The sequence below is a fragment of the Colobus angolensis genome, unplaced genomic scaffold (assembly GCF_000951035.1).
Source record: "Colobus angolensis palliatus isolate OR3802 unplaced genomic scaffold, Cang.pa_1.0 Scaffold119, whole genome shotgun sequence".
Lineage (NCBI taxonomy): Eukaryota > Metazoa > Chordata > Mammalia > Primates > Cercopithecidae > Colobus > Colobus angolensis.
Window position 1 is genome coordinate 6950989 of NW_012113030.1, and position 4996 is coordinate 6955984.

At 48.9% G+C, this 4996-nt stretch overlaps 1 protein-coding gene across 1 annotated transcript in view; it reads right to left on the reverse strand.

Moving 5' to 3' along the window:
* GLTSCR1 (glioma tumor suppressor candidate region gene 1) overlaps positions 1-4996 on the reverse strand; it is a 135840-nt gene that overhangs the window by 25250 nt on the left and 105594 nt on the right. The gene's annotated exons all lie outside the window — the stretch shown is intronic.

Here is a 4996-nt window from a genome sequence, read left to right on the forward strand (position 1 = left end):
CCCCCGACCTCTGTCCCCCACCCCAGCTCCTCCACATATTCTCTGGCCTCCAATTTCAAACCCCCTTCTGCCCCATTCCCCCAGCCCCTCGCAGTTCCCCGGACAAAGGCGAGCCCTGTAGGGTTGGAGTGGCAGCAGCAGAGGAAGCAGAGGCAGTGGTGGCGGCGGCAGCAGGAGCACCACACCTGCTGCCCAGCAGGAGGCAGGAGGGCCGGGCGGCGAGCACAGCAGCGGGGAAGGAGGGCGGGCAGGGCAGCGTCCCAGCCGCCAGCCCCCACCAGCCCATCTAGCCAAGTCAAGGCAAAGAGACAACAGCAGATGCTGTGTACCGTGGCTAGGGGCTGATGGCCATGGCACGGGGGCTGCCGACGATACGGATGGCCACACAGGGACAGGCCTGGGTTCACAGCCACATGTGGACCTCTGGATGTGGGCATGGGAAGGCCCAGACTTCTAAGTGTCCTGGGCACCTGCCTCTGTGTGCCTATGTGGCCATGGCTGCAGGCCTACCTGGGCGCCACGTGAGCTTGCAGGTGCAAGCGTGCGTATGTGTGCACAACACACCAGACTGTGATGAAGCCTGTGTCTGCAAGCACACGTGATCTGGTGCTAGTTCTGTCACGCGCACACAGCCACCTCGCCTAAAGCATGTCTCAGACAGAGCGCCTTGCCCCTATGGACCCTCCTCCCAAAGAATCATAACCAGAGCAGCCACTGTGTAACCAGTGGGTACCAGCTGTGTACCCAACACTGGGCTGGCACCGTGACGCTTGCTGTCACAGAATCTGCATCCTAGTAACAGCTCATGCTGATCTAACACGAATGGCCGGCCTCCTGCATCCATTTGTGCAATCTCTCCCTAGCCCTGAGAGCAGTGGTAACACTGGACCCATTTCACAGATAAGAAACTGAGGCCAAGGCGCCAAAACTGGTCCAGACTCTCCAGGCTGGGGAAGGCGGAACTGAGGCCTTTACACTGCTCAGTGACTTCTGAGCCATTTCTCAAAGCTGACTGAGTTCAGGCTTAGACAGCTCAGGAGATCTGCCCGAGGACAGCCAGCGCCACCACACTCCAGAGCCGGGCCTCTCGGCATGACATCAGATTCACCACCAGCTTTGGCCTCTAAGTCCTAGAGTCCTTCCAGCATCCCTTCCAAGCTGGGCCCTGAGTAACTTCTGACAGTTAAAGAACCAAACCAAACCAACCAGTCAATCAATTAATCAGTCATCAATCCAGACACCCGAAAGGTTTGCCACCTCTAAGAAGAGATAAGAGGCGCAGTCCTTGGCACTGTGAACGGCTGATGGGGCTGTCCCCTGGAAGGCAGCTTGGTCTGGGGACTTTGAAAGGGTCACGACTTTGACCTGGAAATTCCCCCTCCAGGAATCTGTGATAAAGAATATTCGGCTGGGCACGGTGGCTCATGCCTGTAATCCCAGCCCTTTGGGAGGCTGAGGCGGGCAGATAACCTGAGGTCAGGAGTTCGAGACAAGCCTGGTCAATATGATGAAACCCCGTCTCTACTAAAAATACAAAAAAAAAATTAGCCAGGCATGGTGGCATGCACCTGTAATCCCAGCTACTTGGGAGGCTGAGGCTGGAGAATCGCTTGAACCCAGGAGGCGGAGGTTGCAGCAAACCAAGATCGCGCCACTGCACTCGAGCCTGGGCAACAAGAGTGAAACTCTGTCTCAAAAACAAACATCAAAAAAGAATATTCAAGTACTTGCTCATGGGGATACCCACTGTGGGAGTATTTACAATAGAGGAGAAGGAGAAATGACTCAAATGGCCAATTCTCCGACATTGCTGAGTCGGAGAAAAAAGAACTTGCCCACTCAACAGGTTCCAAAGGCTCAGGGAGGTGGCCCGCACGCAGCGGCACTCTGATGCTACATGAAATAGGAGAATAATACAACATTACAGGATCCCTGGGCACCTGGTGAAGTTGGATTATGGACAGTGGATTTGACAACAGTATCATGTCAATGCTGTCTGCTTTATTTCTTTGCAGTATGATGGTTAAGAAAGAGAATGTCGTTGTTCTCAAAGGTTGAAATATTATACTAAAATATTAAGGGGTAGGCTGGCCGCGGTGGCTCACGCCTGTAATCCCAGCACTTTGGGAGGCCAAGGCAGGTGGATCACTTGAGCCCAGGAGTTCAAGACCAGCCTGGTCAACATAGTGAAACCCCATCTGTACTAAAAACACAAAAATTAGCAGGGCATGGTGGTGTGCACCTGTACTCCCAGCTACTCAGGAGGCTGAGGCTTGAACCCAGGAGGAAGAGGCTACAGTGAGCCGAGACTGCACCACTGCACTCCAGACTGGGCAACAGAGTGAGACTCAGACTCAAAAATAAATAAATACATAAATAAATAAAATAAAATATTAAGGGGCGAAGGGGTATAATGGTTGCAACTTACTCTCAACTGATTCAGAAAAAAATGTACACAGAATGAGAATGCTAAGGTCAAGGCAAATGCAGCAAAAGGCTGACAATGGGTAGATGTTGGAGGCAGCCACCACCAATCCCCACCTCCTTGTGTTCAGTCCCCTCCCACTGCTGGTCTTTGTGGCCAATAGACTTTGGCAGAAGTGATTATATGACACTTCCAAGATTAGTTATAAAAAGCCTGCTGCTCCCATCCTGAGCATTCTCAGTCTGTTTCTATTGGGTCACTCACTTTGCAGGAAGCCAACCACTGTGTGTCATGTGCTGCCCCTTGGAGAGGCCCACTGAGGGAGCAATTGAGGCCTCCTGCTAATAGCCACACAAGTGAGCATGGGAGCAGGTTCTCCAGATCAGTGGGACCTTCAGATGACTACCGCCCAACTGACATCGTGACTACAACCTCATGGGAGATACAGAGCTAGAACCTCCTAGCTAAGCTGCTTTCAGATTCCTGATGCTTAGAAACTGTGTGAGACATGTGAATACTTGCTGTTTGAAGCTGGTAAGTTTTGAGGGTAATTATTGCATAGCAATAGATAACTAATACATCTAGTTGAGGAGTAAAGAACTACTATGAGCTCTCTGTACTAGTCCTGAAACTTTTTATGTGTTTGAAGTCATTTAAACATAAAAAGCTTAAAGATACCAAAAACTTAAAAAGTTTTAATTTCATTCTCATCAAAAGTGCACACACACACAACCCAAAAATTAAGTCACACGCCAAATGACTTACTGGGGAAAATACTTGTAACTCCTAGCACAAAGTTCATCTCTCTCATATATAAAGAGCCTCTAGAAATCACTAAGAATTACAACTGGTGAGAAAAAGGGGCAAAGGATATGATCAGACAGTGCACAGAAAAGGAAAGACACAAGGCTTGAGTATTCCCAGTATTATCACTTGTAATAAGAAAAATGCACAGCAAAACACACCCCAGGGCACTATTTTTCACCCTAGGGTACCATTTATCACCCATTGCATTAGGAATAAAGCCTATGTCTAGTAAAGACGCTTGCATATACTACCCTTGGGAGTCTAAACTGGCACAATTTGCTACAACTCCAGAGGAATGCAATTCAGCAGTAGCTATCCATGTTATAAATGCACATTTGCTTTGGTCCAGCAAACAGGCTTCAAGAAGTAAACAGACCTGCACACATGGGAAATAACAGGTGAACAAGTAGGCCAGGCATGGTGACTCACGCCTGTAATCCCAGCGCTTTGGGAGGCTGAGGCAGGCAGATCACCTGAGGTCAGGAGTTGGAGACCAACCTGGCCAACATGGTGAAACCCCGTCTCTATTAAAAATACAAAAACTAGCTGAGCATGGTGGCATGCGCCTGTAGTCCCAGCTACTAGGGAGGCTGAGGCAGAAGAATTGCTTAACCTGGGAGGCGAACGTTGCAGCGAGCCAGTATCACGCCATTGCACTCCAGCCTGGGCAGAAAGAGTGAAACGGTCTCAAAAACAAAAGCAAAAACAAAAACAAGTGAACAAGTTATTTCCCGCAGCTTCGTGTAGAATGCCAAAATCTGGATGTGGCCTAACATGCATCAATATGGCATTTCCTGGGGAAAAGAACTGTACAAAGGAATACTTCAAAACTCTAACAGAAAACAAGCAAACTCTCTGTTGCTGTCACAGTAAGTACATAATGAGCTCCCCTTTGGGTACAAATGGGAGAGAAATATAAACCATATTTGCATTAGGTTGTATATACACAAAGAACTGGAAAGGGATACAAAAATTAGGCCAGGTGGCCAGGCGTGGTGGCTCACGCCTATAATTCCAGTACTTTGGGAGGTCAGGCGGACAGATCACCTCAGGTCAGGAGTTCAAGACCAGCCTGGCCAACACGGCGAAACTCTGTCTCTACTAAAAATACAGAAATTAGCTGGCAGGGTGGTGGGTGCCTGTAATCCCAGATACTCCAGAGGCTAAGGCAGGGAGAACTGCTTGAACTCAGGAGGTGGGGGTTGCAGCGAGCAGAGATCTTGCCACTGCACTCTACCCTGGCCGACAGAGTGAGACTCTATCTCAAAAAAAATAAAAATAAATTAGGCCAGGCTCAGTGGCTCATGCCTCTAAACCCAGCACTCTGGGAGGCTAAGGCAGGAGGGCTGCTTGAGCCCAGGAGTTCAAGACCAGCCTGGACAACAGAGCAAGACCTTGTCTCTAAAAAAAAAGAAAAAAGAAAAAAATTTTGATGATTGTACCAGGTGAATAAAATGCCTTATTTAAAAAATGTTTTAAATAAAATTGGGGTCGGGGGAGTTAAACAGAAACTCCATACCAAAATGTTACAATATTTATCTTAGAAAAAACAAAGCTAGGCCTGGCATAGTGGCTCACGTCTGTAATCCCAGCACTTTGGGAGGCCAAGCCAGGTGGATCACTTGAGGTGAGGAGTTCAAGACCAGCCTGGCCAACATGGTAAAACCTCATCTCTCTAAAAATAGAAAAATTAGCCAGGCATGGTGGAATGTGCCTGTAATCCAAGTTACTTGGGAGGCTGAGGCAGGAGAATTGCTTCAATCC